This window comes from Sminthopsis crassicaudata, chromosome 6 (assembly GCF_048593235.1).
Source record: "Sminthopsis crassicaudata isolate SCR6 chromosome 6, ASM4859323v1, whole genome shotgun sequence".
Lineage (NCBI taxonomy): Eukaryota > Metazoa > Chordata > Mammalia > Dasyuromorphia > Dasyuridae > Sminthopsis > Sminthopsis crassicaudata.
The window spans coordinates 90,028,972-90,050,209 of record NC_133622.1 but is presented as its reverse complement, the minus strand read 5'-3'; the positions used below and the strand labels follow the sequence as shown (position 1 = coordinate 90,050,209).

The 21,238-nt window shown below is 35.0% G+C and overlaps 1 protein-coding gene and 1 pseudogene across 2 annotated transcripts in view; both read right to left on the bottom strand.

Moving 5' to 3' along the window:
- Positions 1 to 21,238, bottom strand: part of GALNT7 (polypeptide N-acetylgalactosaminyltransferase 7) — a 191,699-nt gene that overhangs the window by 105,482 nt on the left and 64,979 nt on the right. The gene's annotated exons all lie outside the window — the stretch shown is intronic.
- Positions 14,134 to 21,238, bottom strand: part of LOC141546217 (SUMO-activating enzyme subunit 1-like) — a 68,563-nt pseudogene continuing 61,458 nt past the window's right edge.

Sequence of the window (21,238 nt, the reverse complement as noted above, 5' to 3'; positions counted from 1 at the left end):
GTTAACTGAAGCTACCAGAATCATGGGACCCCCTGAAATGTTCCCAAGTCCTAACTTCCATCAGGAAACATGGGTTTTTACTCCCACTGCCAGCCCTGGCAGGCCTCCCAAAGGTGTGAGCATTCCCTAACATCTGAGAAGGGCTACAACAGCCTCTCCTACTTAACTGTGATGAAAAGTCAGCTCAATTCAACAGGCATTTATTAATCACTTACTGCATAGTAGAATATTGGGACTGTTTGAGATGCAAAATGAGTAGTAAGATGTGATCCCTGAAATGTTGGCCCTCACGTATGAGGGTAAGAAATAAACATAAACAACCCCACTATATTATATGACATGACAAACTTATCAGAGAAATTGATATGAAGCTTTATATGACGTTGGAGGAGAAAAGTAGTTACCAAAAAAGGCAGACTTTGTGCAGAGATAACATGCCCTTAGGTTTTTAAGAGGTGGATATAAATGCAAAGGGAAAAAAGGATTAGAAAGGGCATTATAGATACAGAGAATTAGCATAATCAAATGCCTAATGGTGGGAGCTTGAAGAGCACACATTTAGAAAAAGGAGAAATGGAGGATTCCAGTTTGGTGGGAGTAATTTAGCATAGAGCCGTAAAGGTAGAAGTGGCACTATATTTGTAAAGAATCCTGAATCTCAGGCAAGGAATTTTGAACTTAGTAAAAGAAATTAGGAACCACGGAAATTTTTGTTTACTTATTTTTAAATGGGTTGGGTGTAACTAAATATATTTATAAGAACATTTTAATATTAATGGCACGAAGAATAGATTTATGAAGGGAAGAGTAAAGGCAGAGAGATTTATAATTAAGCTATACTGGAGTGTGGGAAGAGAGAGGAACATAGAAGAAAGAAATCACAGGTTGACACAGTGAAGGAAACAGAGAAAAAATAACATAAAAACTTGAATTCCAAGAGATTAGGGAGAGAGGGAAGAGTAGGAAGGCGCATTCTGCATCAATATTGTCAACTACCACAAAGATCAAGGAGAATGGGGACTGGAAATAAAATGGGTTTGGTGACCAAGCAATCATTTTTGACTATTAAGAGAATCATTTTAATAGATTAGCGGAGTCAAGAGACAAACTACAAAAGGTTGAAAAGAGAAGGAATGATGAAGAAACCAAAGTATGGGTCCTCTGCAACTTTTCTCCAGATGTTTAGCTTTTAAAGGAGAAGAAAGATGGAATCATAGTTGGATGAGGAAGAAGGGTCAAATGAAGGTCTTTTTTTTTTTTTTTTTTTTTTTTTTTTAAAGATTTGGAACAAACAAAGCAAAGAATGAGCCAGCAAAGAAGGGGGAGGGGGGGGGAAGCTTGAAGAGAGATAGAAGGATGAATAAAAAGATGAATAACTGACATTTATATAGCACTTTACATTTTCCTAAAGTGCTTTGCCAACATCATCTTATTTGAGCCTCAAACAATCCTATGCCACAACATTCCAGATATTAAAGCTAAATTCTATAAATAAGGAAATTGAGCCTCAGCAATCGAGTGATTTTCTCCCTAGTTACACAATTAATTATGCCAGAGCTGAAATCTGAATCCAATCAATAAACATTTAACTGCTGCCTGGGTGATGGGCACTGTGATAACCACTGGAGCAAGTCTTTCCACAAATCCATTCCTCTTCCTTTGGTAACTTGCGGAGAAAGCCCTAATGCATGAGATTAGTGGTCAAGGTGTCTAGTTTTAATGAGGAGCGGGGGAGACCTCTAGTGACAAGGAACAGAAGATGAAATTGGATAATGTTGCTAAGAATCTTTGAGGAGTGAATGAAGAGAGCTGAGGGAACTCAAACCCAGTGAGGGAACTCCCTGAAGTAGAAGGCTAAATCATCTGGAAAACATATGGCAGCTGGGTTTTTGAGAAGAGAGAAAAAAGTTGGGGACAATCACTAAGGAGAAAGATGGGGAGTCAACATGAGTAGAAAGGATTTTCCAGCAGTGCTCAGAACACAGCTGGAATGATGTATAAATGGGGAGTCTGAACAGTCATTACTGTTTTGTGAACCTCTAGAGAACAAGGCACTTGCTGCTCTGCACTATCATTTCTTTCTCTGAAATGTCTCCTGGATTCACTGCCTTCTCCATTCTCTTTGCTAACCACTTGGGTTCAGTTAATTATCAACTCAGGGCTAGATTACTGCCCCAGCTTTCTAACATCCTTCAAGCTCACCCTCCATCCTAAACATCACTATTGGACCAATCTTCCTTAAATACTGCTTTTCACCCTGTCATTTGAACTGAGACTCAAAAACATATAATGGCTCCCTATTGCCGACTATATCAAGTCTCAAATCTCCTGCCTGGCTTTCAAAGTCTCTCACAAGCAAATGACACCTGTCTAACCCATCATTTCCTGCTACTCTGAAAGAAACGTCTTCCTCTTCAGTCAAGGAGGCCTCCTCCTTTGTTCCCTCATGTACGACACTCATTACTATTTCTATTTATTTGTTCATGTTGTTCTCTGTCAGTCTAAAATGTTTCTTTTCCTTTTCTCCAAAAATCACCCATCTTTCAATGCCCAACTCAAGTCTTATCTCTTTCAGGAAGCTTTTTCTGACTTTCAGTCCACACTTCTTATCTGGACCATCTTTATCTTATATATAGATATATAGATATCTTATATATGTAGATATATGGTTTAGTGGATACTACAGGATTTGGAGTCAGGAAGAACTGAAGTCAAATCCTGCTTCAGACATACTTACTAACAATGTAATTCCAAGTAAGTGTTTAATTTGCATTTGTTTCCTTATCTATGAAATGGGGATGATAATAGCACTTATTTCGTCAGATTGTGAGGTTTGTTTTTTTTTAAGTTCACTTTATTGAGATTGTTTTGAGGGCATAAAAAACATTCTTGCAAATTTCAATGAATTACAAAATGCTAGTTATATTACTGCATGCCATTTTGTTTTCTTTCTCATTTTTTTTCCTTTTTGATCTGATTTTTCTTGTACAGCAAGATAATTGTATAAATATGTATACATATATTCGATTTAACATGTTTAATATATATTAGATTACTTGCCATCCACGGGAGAATAAGGGGGAAGGAGGAGAAAAAATTTCAACATAAGGTTTTTCAGGGGTCAATATTAAGATAGCATTCATGCATATATTTTAAAAATAAAAAGTTTTACTAAAAATATTATTGCATGCCATTCAAATGACTTTTAATTATATCATGATTTTGTCTCTCCAACTCTACTGTAAACTCTAGGTTATGAAAGAAAGTCTAGTCTGGAATCTTGCTTGTTTTCCATTTTTCATTGTACCTAACACATGTATTAGAATTAATTCACATCTATATAATACTATTAGATTGCTAACACTTCTGTGAGCTAAGTAGTTTAAGAATTACCTTCCATTTAGCAGATGGAGAAACTGAGACTGAGATAAAATAACATCCTTAGTCCTATAGTTAGCAAATATCACTGATGAGATTTGAAATTACATCTTCTGACTCCAAATGGAACAACTTTACTGGGGGGTGTAGGTATAGCATCAATATTTGTTCCCTTAGTTCTGAACCCAGAAATGAAGGTAAGTACTTTCATAATTTGGGGCCCAGCAATTTCCCAAAAATATCTCAGTGAACTAACAATACCCATGTTTTGGGCTATGATTCCTGAGGAAAGGAGAATATACAAACTGTTAAAGAATTTTAACTAAGTTCAATTTAGTTTTTAAGATCTAATTGAAGAACTTCAATTTTGTATCCTCACGGACACTCTGGCAACCAGAAAGTATAGGGAAGCTTGCCAAGTAACATTTTCTCCCACTCCTCCCCTTATCCTTAACCTACTAATCAACACAAACAATTCCCAAAAACAAATACCAATGCACATAGGGGAGTTTGGAATTCCACATGTCCCTTACTTAATTTTTAAAATAACTTTTTTTTTTTCTTTAAGAGAAGCTCTTCTTTTAAAATACATGTCAATGTATTGGTCAACTTGCCATCTGCCAGGGGAGAGGGGGGAGAAGGAAGAAAAATTAGAACAAAAGGTTTGGCAATTGTCAATGTTGTAAAATTACCCATGCATATATCTGGTAAATAAAAACTATTAAAAATAATAAAAAATAAAATAAAATACCTGTCGACCAGTTTTAATTTGTAGAAGCAGTAAAATGTTCAGAAGATAATTTTTAAAACTTTTATATTAACATACACTTCAGGTTGTATTCAATTAGTTCTTCCCCCATAAATTATAAGCTCTGTTTCTGAGAAACTTTTAACAACAAAATATTACTGAACTCTGACAACTTGGATGAATGAGCCTGAACTGTCAAAAGTTTTTACAGTCATTTTAGCTGAGATTTTCCCAGATAAGAAACAAAGAGAAAACAACTTCAACAAATCTGAGCAGAGAATTAAATATTTTAGTCTTTTCTCAATAAATGATTACTAATATTGTTTTTCCCACATAGAGATGACCTCACTTACCAACCTTGTATACCTGGGGTTATATTTCCCACAATGATGAGGGATTTGTGTTAATATTTATCCTTTTGTAACTAGCAGTTACAGAAATCCATCTAGGAGTAAAACCATGGCCTTGGCCCCATTAGTCTTGTACTCTAAGTGAACTAGTAAACTAGTCAGAGTTATCACTCATCAAGAGAAAGAAGTCAAATTTCAGTGAAGAAACTTAACGGTTAGATCTCGAATTTGTCACTTAAGTATGAGTCAAGGGCTCTCTTTTCTCTTTAACTATGCAAAGCAAAAGATGTAGTGACAGGAAGGGGAGGAGGAAAAAAAATCACTCATAAAGCACTTACCTACATTATAATAACCTCTTTTCTAGGATATATGTGAATGCTCACAGCAAAATTCAGGGCAGGATTAAATGTTGGAATGTCAAGATACTGCTGTAATATTTTACAGACCAAGAACATAGGAAAGATGGTTTCCTTATTCAATCCCTCTGAAAGATGAAGCACATTTACCATGCAGTAAAGAAATAGATTATATTGTATATTAAAAGAATATTAAAAATATATGACTCAGTTAACTTTAAAATGGCTTTCTATTCCTTCCTGTTTCCATTTATTAGTAAGATTAACCACCCTCTTTTAGGTACTAGGATCATATCCGTAATTTTATTGTAGCAATTCTCATGGTACTTATCTTATACTTTTCTTCCTGGAACACTTTATAAACTATTATAGGGATAATTTCACTCTTGAGTAAATTCCTGCCACTCTGGGGGAGTGAAACATAGTGGCTGTTTAGCAATCCATGGCAACCCTACCAATTAGCTGTGAGAGGCTGGCCAATCCCATGAGCCTTAAATCCGTTAGTCTGCACCTTACCTACCTCTCTTCCCATCCCACACATATTTGGTAGTTTCATACACTTATGGAAAATGAAGTCTGGGTCTCAGATCCCTTGAAACCAAGAGGAAACAGAGATAAACAAAATACACAATACCTACAAGTCTAATCAAAGACCTCAATTATCTTACTGCACAAATTGAAAGAGTCTTGTATTTACTAGTTTAGAGATGAGGGAATAGAAGGAGAATGGAAAAAATTAATCACTGTCACTGCTCTAGCATTATTGATTGCTAGGAAGGGCTCTAGTCTAGGGCATAAATTTTGTCCTGATGAGCTAATGTGACTAACAACAGTCCTCTCCAGAAGAAAATACTTAAGGTCTTGATAAGAGCAAGTAAGGAAGTACAAATAGTTCTTAATCTCTTTAGTCCTAAAAGATATTTTTCTCTGGAGTTTTAAAATTATTATTCTCTCTCTTCCCCCATATATTATCTCTTTACTAGGAATAAACTATAAAATTGGATTTTTTAAAAGGATCAGAATATTGAAATAAACAATATTTGAAATATACATGTATATTAAAAATATGAGTATGTATATGTACATAGGTATTTGCCTATTATATATATATATGTGTGAAATAAAAATAGTTCCAAATATAATAAGCTTTGTGGAATGAGATTGCCCTAATCTCATCTCTCTCTCTCTCTTGATAAGAAAATATGACAATTTGGAGATTTTGAAAGCTTTTCATATTGACAAATGTCTACCTCTAAAATTACTTAGAAAATTCTAAAACCAGAACCAAAATCTCCATAATTCCATGGGAGAAGCAATTTTTATTTCAACAATAAACTCTGAAATTTGAAAATAAAAGGTATGTTGTTAACTGACTGAAATAGCAAGGCTATTTCTACAAAATTTTTCCAAAAGCTAATTCATATCCCAATGGGTACCAATAACTAATGACAATGTACTTTGATGTTCTCTAGCTTAGAGTGAATAACAGGATGTGACAAAAGTAGTTTATAGACAAATAATACATTATAATCTCAAAACCTACTGTGGAATTTTTTGAAAATAATCTTGATTTCTTAAAGAAAAAGGAAAGACAAGGACAATTCATGCAAGGAAACACTTGTAATGAAGAGCAAACTGAGTACTTGTGCTAGTAAAGAAAGAAGGTATATCAAGGGTATTTAGTTTTACAGGCTGCTACCAGTTAAATGGCTAAAATGTTCATGAATCTTCTTGATTAATCCTTTATTTCACAAGCAGCGATTATTTTAATGTCCTCTCCCCTGAAGAAAGGTACTAGCAATACCAAGCTGTATAATGTCACTTTACACCTTTTTCAGACTAGAATTTACTTTTTTAAAACCCAAATGGGCTAGATTAAAAGGTCTCTCTCTAACTGTTCTTCCCATCTAGAAAATTCTTTGATCCTAGATTTCCCAGAATTGGGTTTTGAAGGATGCATGGTACAATGCAAAAGACTCATAACCTTAACTTAGGAGATCTGGGGTCTAGTTTCAGCCTTACCCAGAACTAGCTATGTGCTTCTTGATCCTTACTTTCCTGAGTACTTTACATAACCTTAAAGTGCTATAAAAATGTTAGCTAGTATTATTTTGTTGTTCTTATGAGGAACAGGTTAGATTAGATGGCAATCTCTAAGGTGCTTTTAAGGCAGCTCTACAATTAAAGGGATTTTTAAAAATGGTAGTTAACATTTTGTTGTCATTCACTCTTTCAGCCTCATGTGATTCTTTGTGACCCTATTTTAGGATTTTCTTGGCAATGATGCTGTAATAATTTTGCCATTTCTCTCTCCAGCTCATTTTACAAATGAGAAAACTAAGGCAAACAAGGTTAAATGGCTTGCTTAGGGTCACACTGATAGTGTCTGAGAATGGATTTGAACTCTTAAGCCCAGCACACTATCCACTACATCACCTAGCTGCCCCTTACAAAATACTTAATGCTTGTATTTTCTTCTTTGATCATTGTGATCCTGGGAATTCCATACAGCATAATTATTCGATATGTATGAAAAGGCTCAGTTCTGGCGGAGCATTTTGTTAATTGTGTTGCATCCTCTCTAGGCTTCAGCTTCCTCATCTATAAAATGAAGAGAGTGAAAAGGACATTGAACTAAAATCAGGAAGTCCTGGGTTCAAATTCTACTTTTTTATGTCAATTCACACTTCTGGACATGTTTCCTGATCTGTAAATGAAGGGGTTAAACTCAATGACCTCTAAGATCCATTCCAATTCTAAATCTATAATCCAATGATTAGAAGATCCTTGAGGTCTTATATAGTCCTAAATCTTGTGAACTTCCTTTTGCAAAATGTCTTGTCAACCACATTCAGACAAGAAAAACTGATTTCATTCACAACTCGTCTTACTATACTATATAGTATATAGTAAATATTATATATATATATGTATATAATATGTCATATATAAATATTTTAAAATTTTATATCTATATATGTACATATATAAATAGTATAGTAAATATAGTGTACTATATAGTATGTAAAGTTACTGTACTATAAAACTAGTTAGGTTTTTTGTTTTTGAGGAAAGCATGCTAAGTTGGAATTTGAGAGGTTAAATTTAGCTTTGAATTTACCAGCCTTTGAGATTTTGGTGTAAACCATCTTGAGAGATTACTGGTTAGTGTAAAATCTACATTAATTGTTATCAATATCTATGCTTAGAGCATTCATCTAAAGCAAGAGGAGCAATGTAGCTAGTTTAGTGAAAAGAGCAAGGGGATAAGGAACCAGGAAATCTTAGTTTTACTGTCGGACCTATGAGTGTTATTTTGTTATCTATAGCAACTCAATCCCTTCTGGTGGGCCTCAGTTTCCCCAAATGTAAAATGAAGGGGTTTAGAAGTTCTTAATTTTTTTTTGTGGCACATCTCTTTTTCGCACTTTGGGTGAAGCCTTTGGACTTCTCAGAATAATGGTTTTAAATACTGTGAGAGTGTGTGTGCTTGTGTGTGTGTGTGTGTGTGTGTGTGTGTGTGTGTGTGTGTGTGTGTGTGTGTGTGAAGAAAGAGAAAAAGAGACAGTATTACAAAGGAAATCAATTGCACTAAAATAGTTTAAAAAACAACAACAAATTCGTGGACCCCAGGTTAAGAACTCCTGGACTAGATAATCTTTATATTCCCTTAGAACTCTGAGAATTTATGATTCACTAGCAGATTTTTAACCACACCTTAGATCCATGATGGAAAGTAGCATCATGTCCCCCCTCCTAAACCTATGCTCAAAGAGATCAAAGAAAGGGATAGGACCCATATGTTCAAAAATACCATAATAGCTCTTTCTGTAGTGGCAAAGAGCTGAAAACTCTGATGGTGCTTACTGATTGGAGAATGGCTGAACAAATGATGGTATATGAGTGTAATATAATACTACTGGCTGTATGATGAAAGGGATGTTTTCAGAGAGACCTGGGAAGACTTGCATATGAACTGAAGCAGATCAAAGAGAGTAGCATCAGAAGAACAACTTATATTTATAACAACAACCCTATAAAGACAAATAAGTTTGAAAAACTAAAGAATGCTGATTACTGCAGTGACCAATCATAATTCCTGAGTACTGAAGATGAATTATGCTACCCATCTCCTAACAGAAAAGTAATGGACTCCAAATGCATACTGAGACATGCTTTTCTAGAGGTAGCTGATGTAAGAATTCAATTTGCTTGACTAGTGTTTTGGGAGGGATGGGGAAGAAAAAATAAAAGTTTGTAAATTGAAAAAGAAAGTTTAGGCAAAATGGAGGCAGAGAATATTTCAAGCTGAAATTAAAATAAGACTTCTTCAAAACAACAGTTTTATCAGGGCCAGTTATAGGGGATTAAAAATATATAAATATATAAAAAATATATAAAAATATATAGGGGATATAGAAGTTAAAAGACATGGAATTCTGCTTCCTTTTTTCTCCTAAATTTTACCTGTAACTTTTTTTTTTTTGTATAGTTTTCTGACATTTTATAACATTTCTCAGGAAAAGAGAAGTCTTCTTTTTGGACATTGTGGTCAAATTTAAGTGTGAAATAATCATAGGAAACATCACATGCAAGGACAGAAAAAAAAAAAAACAAAAACAAGCAAACAGTACATAAAGGAAATTCACAGTCTGGTACACAATCTTCTTTTTTCTCTGCTACTGCTGTCTGGAAAGCACTTAGGGAACCTTAAAATGTTATATTAAAGTGGGGAAGGATAAAAGAGTTAAGGAAGTTTAAAATATAGGTAGCAGATTCAGCTAACTCTATGAACTGCCTTTGTTTTTTGTAATCTGCCTAACTTTCAGTCACATTTAAAAAAGAGGTGCAGGGAATGGGAAGTAATCCAGGAGAGTTCAGCTATTAATCACTCAACCTTCAATTACCAATCAATTAAAAGCAAGGAAGGGAGTTGCATGCTGGTGGTAATAAAGTCAAATGAGATGCTAATTCCCTAGAGAAATCTAAGCAAGCCCTATAGTGCACAGCGGTTTATATGATCAGGAAAAAGTTTATGAGGAAGGAGGATACAAATACCTTAGACATTCTCTGTATTGATCCCCATTACTTAGAACCATTTTCAGCTTTTGCCTCCTACTGATCCTCATTGAGAGGAAATGGAACAAGAAGTTGGGCTAAAATAAGTATGTTGATTTCTCTGCAGGGTGGTTGAGAAATCCAGCAATGTAACAGCAGATTGGTTGCTTTAAACCCAATTATTCAAGTCAGAGAAAAGGTTTAAATAAATAATGGCAGCAGGAGATGGAGTTTAGCCTTAAGTTTTCTTAGCTCACTCCTAGAGTCTACTACTAATCAAATCCCACAGACTGGCATTGGAAAGGAAGCATAACCGAGTTCTAGCTAGGATTCTAACTCTCTAATTGGCTCAGTAACCATTCCCTTTAAAATCCTGGAGCCCAGAGGTATTAAGGAATTTAGAATTCTTCCAACAAAAAAAAAAAAAAAAACTGGTTATATTAAAAAAGACAAAAAGATAATGAAGAACAGGTTACACAGTATACACCGCAATGGCCTGGAAGGAAAGGCCAAACATTTTCTATTGTTTGAGAGCTTTCATTTCCTTTGGCCAGGAGACTAGGGAGAAACTAGGAGCAAGAAGGTTAACGGCCAGGGATTGTTATTGGCACTGCATTTTCTGGGCAGTTGGGGGCTCATTTAAAATAAAGGCCGCGAGGAAATGCATGTGGATCTCTATGGAGGCAAGGGCACAAAAGAGCCTGCAGTCCTTATGTCTATCTCAAAGTTCAGGCAAAGGACAGGCTGTTAGGACAGATGGGAAGCAGAGAAAGAAGCTCGATGACTTTCTGAATCTTAAAATCATAGCAGGCTGAAAAAACTCAATGTCACAGAGGAGTCACGTATTTTGAAAACAGAAGGGCCCTGGGATGCAGTGATGACCAACCCATTCATTTTACAGATGAGGAAACTGAGGCACACATAGGTGAAGTGTCTTGCCAAGAGTTACATAGCTAATAAATATCAGGAAAGGTTCCAATTCCCATCCTTCTATCTCTAAATCCAGTACTTTATTCATCATGTTTCTCACTCTATTGGAAGGTGTCCCAGACCTATATCTCAATATCAAGACTCTTTTCCTTTTTCTTCAAGTGTTTAAAAAAGCCATTAGTGTGTTTATGAGTAATTTTTAAAATGTTGTTTTAGGAGGGAGAGTGCTTTGGAGTATGTGATCTGTCTCTTTAGAATTCTGAAATGGCATATTTTTATTTGACTTGATTTTTTAGATTAAAAAAAAAAATCTTTGAACATGAACATTTGTTAGTACCAGTAGAGCCCAAAAGCTGGCTCCTGTAGGTTCCAGGGAGATGGTTGATAAATTTTCAATGTGAGTATTTCCAGCTCAGAAATCAGCAAATGCTAGAAATCAGGGCCTGATATATTATTTTGTTGACTATCTGGTCTTAAAGTGATAGGAAAAGATTAATAATGTAAATTAAACTTCAGCATTTTCCTCTGAGGGAAAATGGTTGTTACACATTTACCAGAATAGTCCTGGTTAATAACCATGTTATAAAAGATAAAAGGCCAGCATCTGATGAGATAAAAATTGTAAAAAAATGATTTGATTTTGTGATAACGTAGCAAATAGAACACACTTCCTAATATACAAACTTTTCCCAGGAAAAAGAAAGAGAATGGGGTAAGGAAAGATTAAGAAAAAAATCCCAGTTAACAATTCTGTTTGATGATATTTAGTGCAATTCCTTTCCCCTCCTCCTGCAATTTAAAAGAAATAAGGTTTCCAAAGTTCAAATTTGTCTTGGAAACATTATTCTAAGAAAGAACATACATTATTTTCTAAGACAGTGTTTTTGCCAATAAAGCTTCTGAAGTTCTGTGAGGAATTATAATATAAGTTCACAGGGATCCTGGGGTCACAATTGTAAAATTCTAAAAAGTTTATCTGTTAACAGTAGCAACACATCTCTTTAGATATATCGCTGCCCATATACACTTTCCCTACCTGTTGATTTGCTCCCCAGTTTACTCCTTTATTTCCTCTTCACTTTTCCATAGATTCCTTTTTTCAATCATTGACCATACCTCCTTCCTCACCCTCTTATCTTATCTGCCCAATCCTTTAGAGTCACAGGATTAGAAATGGAATTTGGTCCAACTCCTTAACTACAGATAAAAAAAAAACAAAAAACAACAACAAAAAAAAAAACTTGCATTCCTTGAGAAGGAAGTGACTTAGGTAAGTTCACATAAGTGTGAAATCTCCTATCTCTAAGTCTCATGCACTTTCCATTATACCAGACTGACTTCCCCATCAAAGCAAAAGTCTACAACTTTTTTTTTTTTTTTTCCCTAAGTGGATGGATTATGGGAGAGTTCATCACTAGTTGGGTGACTGTCAGCAATTACTCTCCTATTGTAAAATGGAGAATATAATACTTGCACTTCCTACTTTGCAATGTGGTTGTGAGGGAAGGTGTTTTGTAACTCAGATTCCCTTCCATCTTAACACCCTCTGAGACAGACGAAGCTGATGAGAACAAAATAGCAATTATTGAAGGGGGAGATAGGAACACTGATACAGTACTGGTGCTATTGTAAATTGGTTCAACCATTCTGGAGAACAATTTGAAACTATGCCCAAAATATCACTAAATAGTATATATCCTTAAACCTAGAAGTACTTAGATAAGGCAAAGAGAAAAAAAGACAGAGATTAAGGACTCATAGGTGCAAGGATATTGTACCCAAGAGTTGGAAACAAAGTAGATGTCCATGAAATAAGAAATGACTGAATAAATTTGAAGTATATGAGTGTAATGGAGTATAACTGCACCATAAAAAAAAAAAAGAAGAAGAAGAAGAACATAGTGGGTTCAGAGAAACATGGAAAGATATCGATTAATGTTGAGTGAAAGAAGCAAAAAACCAATGGAACAATTTCCATGATGATTACCATAATAATATGAAAAGTTTAACTTTGAAAGACCTCAACTCTTCATTTCTTCCTTTGAAGGTATACTTTATAAGAGTATTTTTATGCATTTGGACAACATTTAGGCACACTGAAGAATATAAACTGCAAACTAAATCCCCCAAATGGCAGTGGGATCAAAGCAGTGAACAATTCCGATTTTAAAAGACAAATGATAAAACAAAACTCTGTGTATGGAAAGGTTCTAGATCATCTTTTAAAAATATTAAGAAAGCATTTAAAAATTGCCCTAATCTGAAGCCATGGGAATATTCTGAAAGAGAAATCTGGTCAGTTTTTCTTTAACTGGATAGTGCTCTGAGCCTGGAGTCAGGAAGACCTGAGTCTTTCTGTTTCTCTTCAACAAACCACAAGACATTTCCTCTGCTTTCATTCAATCTATATCTAATTTACACTTTTGGTTGACCAATTCAATAAAAGTATCTATGAATAATTTCCACTTCAAAATATTCTTTAGAAGTTGTTTCTCACCTGATAAAAAGTAGAAGGACATCTTTCTAGCTGCATTAATTAATTCAGGGGTATGGGTCAGCTCTGACTGAAAACAATCAATTTCATGATTGATTAGGGATCTTGATTCCCTAGAACTAAGAGATTTGCCAGTGCCTGGAGTGACCAGATTAAAACAGGAAACTGTCTTTATTTTACCCAATTAGGAGAGGTATTTCTTCACCTTGGACCAGACTGAAAGAAGAAGAATCTTCAGGAGGAATACTTAAGAGGAAGAGTTGGCTTCCAAAAGATATTTTCTCCAAGGAGGCACCTGCATTATTAGAATTCTGTTTTAGTAACACTAAACTTAAACTATGTGTTTTCAAGTCTACTATAAAATACAAATGAAAAATGCTTAGGGGTCAGAGAGAATTCTAATAATGTAGAAGAAGGAACTCTTCAAGCATATGTGTATAGGTATTAATAAACTGTCTATAACAATAACAGCATTTATATAGCACTTTAAGGTTTATATATATGTGTATATATATATATATATATATTTATTTATGTATATATACATATATATAAATGGCTAAATTGCAAAATATAGGTTTTCTTCTACAAATCATTTCTTGTTTTTATGTGTATGAAAAAGTTTTTGTTGATGACTGTTATGTTTACAATAAAAGTGAAAAAGTGCCACAAAATGTTTTTGTTGATGATTATATTCACAATAAAAGAAGAAAAGTGGCACAAAAATTGTATTACTATTAGTAATAATATTATTCAGGCCACCTTAAAACTAAAAAAACTTTAATTTTTTACTAAATTAAAACTTTTTGTAATAAATCAATCACTATATTAATAAATGACATAATTGGAGAATTCACCTATTCTTTTTCTTGGTTACATGCTATATCAGTAATACACAGCTTGCTGACCACAGGCCACCAAATAGTCCTATTGCCATTTTGGGGATCTGGTTTGCAAGGCATTCTTCAATGTGCCTGAACATTGTTCAAATACATAGTAAAGCAGCACTCAATTAAAGTAAACATCAAAGGATGAAATGCAGAATTTCAAGTAAATTGTAAACTTTTATAATTCATCCTATATGAAAAAAAAAAGGATTTGTATCATATGCTTAAATAACAAGCGTCTCTGATAAGTTAATAGAATGTATTATTCTCCTCAAAGTTAAAAAAGGCTCATTTAACTCCAGATATCTTGATTTGCTTATTTTCAAAATCTTATCTCCTAATTAGAAGAACAAACATTCATGATGACATACTTTAACTGAATTATGAGTAAAGCATAATTGCTATCTGTCTTTAAAAGTCGTTCATGATTAGAATTTATATTAAGGATAGTGAATCTCAAACTACTTATTAAGCTCACTTGAAAGCAATAGCTTTATATGGAAACTAAAGTAATATTAGAGGTAACCAAAGCTTTGGAAGAGAGCTACAGCTAGCATCAGAAGATTTCAGTTTGAATCCCAGCACTGCTTCTTAATACCTTTACTTTTCTGGTCCTCAGTTATCTCATCTTAAAATGAGATTGGATTGGATAACCTCTCTCTAAAAGTCCTTTTCTAGATATGAGTGTATAAGGTCACAGACTTGTTGCAGTGCTTTATACAGTCACTTTCCACATATTCAGACTTGGTTCAATTTAAGGGAACACCACTTAGATATTATTTGCTCACAGAACTTGAATTATTAGTTCTACAAGGATTGGAATTTTAATTTTTGTGAGCTGCTATGAAAAGTATGCCAATATTTCCAAAGAGACATTGAGCTGTGTGAACCTGACTCTTAAAATTTCATCTTATTGGAACCTGAGAAGGAAACATGCAGGCCGAATGCAGCCCTGGGCTAGAAATCCTTCCTCATCCTATACTTCCGCTATGTTACTTTGTAAAAGTCACTTAACGAGCTTTTTTCTTTATAGAATGGGCCAACAAATCCAGTACCAAAGTTACAGGCTTATTAGACAAGATAAAATGAGATGATACACACAAAAGGGCTTTGACAAAATACAAAATGCACTAATATAAGGAAAGAAGCTCTGAGACTTTTGAGGAGAGTATGTAATTTACTTAAAATTTAAGTCCACAAAATCACTCCCCCCAAGTTCTTAAATGTGCTACTGAGACAGCAAAAAATAAATAAAGATAAAAATTAAATGGGCAGAAAAGAACAGCAAGATTATGTAATGATCAACTGTGATGGACTTGAGTATTCTCAACAAGGGTAATTCAAGGCAATTCCAATAGACCTGGGATGGAAAATGCCATCCACATTCAAAGAGAGAACTATGGAGACTAAATATGGATCAAAGCATAATATTTTTGCTTTTTTGTTTGTCTCCTTCTCATGGCTTTTTTTCCCCTTTTGATTTGATTTTTCTTGCACCACATGACAAATATAGAAATATGTTTAAAAGAATCACACAAATTTAACCTGTATTAGATTACCTGCTATCTTGGGGAGGATAGAGGTAAGGGAGGGAGGGAGAAAAATTTGGAACACGAAGTGTTACAAAACTCAATATTGAAAACTATGTTTACATGTTTATTTGGAAAATAAAATACTGTTGAAAATCTAAAAAAGAAAAAAGACTAAGTAAAATAAAATAAATGGGATGGGTTCAGACTTATTTGTTGTTTGTATCCTTTTCAAGAAGGAGTAAAAACCTATATTGATTGGTGTTCAGACTCAGGCTGTTGCTGTTTGGAGAGACATATATTAAAATGACCTAGGTAGGAATAAAATATCTATCTCCAAACAGCAGCAGCCTGAGTCTGAACACCAATCATTATACATAGAATGGGCGGGGTTGTGAAGTTTCTAGGAACACTTTTCATCTTCAAAGGACTATCCAGACATCAATGGTTTCATCCACACAGAGAGGTAAGCACAACTAACCTAACTCTTTGCAGATGTGAAGGGGCCAAGAGTTTCCTTTGGCAGCTTGCTTATATCAGTGAGTCATCGGAATCAAAGCTGGATTTCAAAATGAGGCATTCTGGGACTCTGATCCGATGCTAAAACCATCTTTTGTCTTTTCCTTTCAACTTCTTTAAAAAGAACTGTCAATAATGACATCCACAGTAGTCTATTCTTTAGAGTCTCACTGCACAATTTCTCTTAGAGCAGAAAGGATGTTGGATTGGGAAGGCAATCTAAGCTCCACTACTTAATTTCATAGCCACCAGAAGCCTCAGTTTCCTCATGTGTATCCCAAGGGGACTAGACAATAGGACCTTTGTGGTCCTTTCCAGCCCAAGGTATAGAATCTTACAACTAAAACTACTTCAAGGTTTGCTGGGTGTTCTAAATCTTATCATTTCCCTTGATCTTTGCACCCATTCTTGTGAAATAGGTACTACAGATAGTAGTAGTATTATTCCCATTTTTGCAGTGTTTTGTCCATGGCACAAAGCCAGTAACTGTCAGAGATGAGATTTGAAGAACAGCTTGACTCCAAATTTAGCCCTCTTTAGGGCACTGGGTTAAGTACCAAGTGCCATTATGTCTACCACATCTATCCTTTCCCTCCTCCAAACTTCTTAACTTTCTTATACACACAGATTTAGCCATATTATTCTTCTACTCAAAAGTCTTTGATGGCTCCCTCTGGACTACCAAATAAGTTGAAATTTGTTTTCCTGGCTTCCAAGACTCTCCATAATGAAGCACCCCTTTATCTTTTCCAGTTTCATCTCCCCTTTCTCCTTTACACACACTATTTCAACCAGACTCGGCTACTCTCTCTACCTTTCCAATATTAACTGTTCTTTAACATACTATGTGTTAATTCACGCTGCTTCTCAGGCTCTACCCTCTTCATTTATTTAAGACAACCATTAGAAAGTGCCATCTGTATTTAGAGAGAGAATTATGGAGACTGAATATGGATCAAAGCATAGTATTTTCACCTTTCTTGGTTCTTGTTGTCTGGTTGTTTGTTTTCTCTCTCGAGTTATTTTTCCTTTTGATCTGATTTTTTTCTTGTGCAGCATGATGAATATTGAAATATGTTTAGAAGAACTGCACATATTTAACCTGCATTGCTTGCTCTCTTGGGTAGAGGGGAGGAAGAGAGAGAGGGATAAAATTTGGAACACAAGGTTTTGCAAAGTTAAGTGTTGAAAACTATCTTTGCATGTATTTGGAAAAATAAAATGCTATTTAAAAAAAATCATCAGCAGCTATTCCACTAATAGGTCTGTTTCCCAAAGTGGTCAGAGAAAAAGGAAAAGAACCTAAGAAGCTATATATTCTAAACTATTTATAGCAGTTCTCTTTGTAGTGGCAAAAACTAGAAACTGAGATAATGTCCATCAATTGTGGAATAGCTGAACAAGTTCTGATATGTGATTGTGATGAAATACTATTGTGTTATAAGAACACAATAATTTTAGAAAAACCTGGAAAGACTTGTATGAAATAATGAAAAGTAAAATGAGCAGAACCAAGAGAACATTGTACACAGCTACAGCAATATAGTTCAATAAATAACTGTTAACAACCTTGTTATTCAAATCAATTCTAAAGGACCTATGAAGGAAGATGCCTTTTGCTTCCAGAGGAAGAACTGATACCCAGAAGTACACATAGTATGGTTTTACATATATTTATAAATCTTCACTAAATGGTGCCTTCTCTAATAAGGATAGGATAGAGAAGAAGAGAAGACATTTCAGAACTCAAAATGTAAGAAAACAAAATTTTTAAAAATAAGACTAAAGTATCTTTTAAAATCTATCTTAAAATCTATCTCTTCCATAAATTCTTCCCTGATTCCCTCATTAGTGGCCACTTACCCCAAATCTCCCTATTATATTTAGCATATAATTTTGTATTACAAATACAATGTTGATGTCTGATATCTGATTTTTCTTCACATATATTGACATCTGATTTTTCTTCTCTTCCCCAGTAGAACTCTGAGCATATTATTTATTCCCCCAACTCTGACAGGCAAACTTTTGCCTAATTTTGCCTCCATGTCATTTCCTAGTTGACTACTCACTGTGGTCCCATAAAGATAACACTCTTCTACCACCTTGTTTTTCTACACGAATTTTTGTGCCGTGTTCCTTATTTAGAATGTCAGTTCCATGAGATCAGGGACCATCTTACTTGTATTTCTATCCCAAGAGTGCCTGGCAGATACTAAGCACTTAATCAATATTCTTTCTCTCTTCTTTCTCTGTCTGTCTCTCAGTCTCCTTTCCTCACTCTTTCTTTCTATTTCTCCTTAATCAACTCTCATTTTGGACACTTACTAACTGTGTGACCCTAGGCAAGTTTTTTAACCCCTACAGTCCTGTTTCTTTTTCTATAAAATAAGGTACTCATTATACTTGTTGCCCAGGGCTGTTGTGAAGATAAAATGAGAATATTTATAACGTGCTTTGCAAACTTTAAAATGCTACATAAATGCTAACTATTATTATTACTTATTAAGCTTTTGAGGGTGGGTGTTTTGTCTAAACTTTGTATTACTTTTAGTGTATACTAATGAATACTTTAACATGTGTTTGCTGTAATGTGCTAGAGCATATGATCCCAGTGAATTAACTACATAAAATCTATTGTCACCTGCAAAAGTCTGATTAGATAAGGAACAGTCATTTTAGAATGCTGCTGCTGTTGTTTTTTTACCCAGAAACAATCAACTTTATTTTATTATACTTTTCTGAATCCAGAAAAATATAGAAAACATGTAAAACACAACAATTGCCATTCTAGGATAGCCAAAGGAACAATGCATTATTAAAAAAACAACACCCTCCCAACTCTATAAAAAATGCAAGAAACTCCTGTCTATAGAAGCTCTATGAATGATTCTGACAGCTTACATAATATTGCTTTCAGTAGCAGGCAGTGTTATAGACTTTAATATGGGATGATTTCTGAATTCAAAGATTTTCCTCAAAATGCTTGCCATTATTAGTCACAATGATTAAAGAGATGAAATCTCTTTCAGAAGCCAAGGAGTAGAATGATATCCCCTCTGTGAGTGACTAACTCTTAAGCAAAACTGGGAATAAAACCCAATTAGAATTGACCTTCCTAACAAAGGGACCAACAACTACACAAAAAGGTGCCATCCCAGAAAAGCAGGAGCTGACAAAGTCATTGGGAAGTTCATCCCCAGGGACTCGAGCAGGTCATGAGTATTTCACCGAGGGTCCCATCCTTATCTGTTTGGAATTTCAGGAGCACTTGGGGTAGAAAGTGGTCGCTTTCTCCAGTCCACTTCTAGAGCCTCCTGGAACAGACAGGTCTCCAACTTTGCCTTCTTTGTGACAGGTCCGTCTTCCATTCCTGGACTTACTATGGGGATTTTGATTTTCTCCTCCACAAACTCATGTTCTCCCAGATTAGCAAACATGTATCCATGTAGCCAAAAACATCTTCAATAAAAAACTTGATGCTATTTTTATAGCAGATTTAGTCCATTTTAACTAAAACAATCCTGGAACAGCACGTAAGATCTACAGTATCAAACTGTGTAAAGAAAATCTTAGGCTTGTTTTCTATATTCTCTGTGTCCACCTTCATGTCCATAATGGGACTGTGATTCTGTGCTCCTTCCAAAGAGGCTTCTGCCTGATTCCAGCAAGAGGCCAGACTCAATTGCTCTATAATTTCAACCTATCTTCTCTAAAAAGCAATAACTCATAAATTCATTCAGAGGATTTCTAACAGAAGAACCATACTTGGAATCTAAACAGATCCTTAACACAAATTTTAGCTATATCCTATTTAACTTTTGCTGAAATAGGCTGTGGGTTGGGAGATTGGAGGTAGAATTAGAATCAATAAATGATTTCTCAAAGGTGTCTGTGGAGAAAGAGAGAGAGAGAAAGAGAATGAGAGAGAGAGAGAGAGAATGAGAGAGAGAGAGAGAGAGAATGAGAGAGAGAGAATGAGAGAGAGAGAGAGAGAGAGAGAGAGAGAGAGAGAGAGAGAGAGAGAGAGAGAGAGAGAGAGAGAGAATAACCATAGAAATTTCTTATAATGGCCCAGCCTGTCCTTTCCTGAGGACATTACCAATGTCCAGCTGAGAGAATCCATTATCCCTTTTCTCCTCTCCAAGAAGAAAATGAATTTAAGACACACTGCAAAGCTAACTTCTTCCAACACCTGTTTTACTTTATCATGTTTTGGTTAGCATTGAGTGCAACATTTACTTTTTCCCAAATTGTCATGATGCAAACAACAATGTTCAAACTAAAAAGCAATAAAGAAATCAAAGAGGTAAAAGTCCACTTGAGTGGCTGCCTGTGGACTATAATTACAGAACATCCTTCAACAATATTCCTTTCTCAAATCCAGAACCACGGCTGTTAGAAGCTTTCACATAGCAAAGAATGTTCCACACAAGAATATTAAGGAAGTATTACACTACCTTGTAGATTAAGGACTGGGACCGGGACCTGTGATTTCTTTGGCTCAGAGAAGTAATATCAAACTCATAGAAGCAAGGTACACAAAACCACATACCAGGATCCCTGAGTGCTGTATACTGACTTAGAAAACCAGGTATGAACATGATCTATGTTCTACTGTATTTTTACCTATTTTGTTCAATACTTCTCAGTTACACTCTAATCTGGTTCAGACCACACTAGGGAGTGGCCTAAGCCTGGGACTCGGCCCTGGGACCTCAGGTATAGAGATCTCCTAAATAAGGAAACTTTTATTTACTAATATTACCTAATGGGGAGGCACCAAATACAGGGCCAGCAGTCTCCATTACTACCAGCAACACTCCTGAATATAGTGTGAATCACTTTTGCCAAATCTATTCACTCCATAGGGACCCTTCCATGCAGTTTAATGGCTGCTGTTTCTAAATAAATTTGATAAAATCTATGGAGTAACTTAAGTAACTTGTCCAGAGTCACACAGCCAGTATGAATCAGAAATCAAATTTG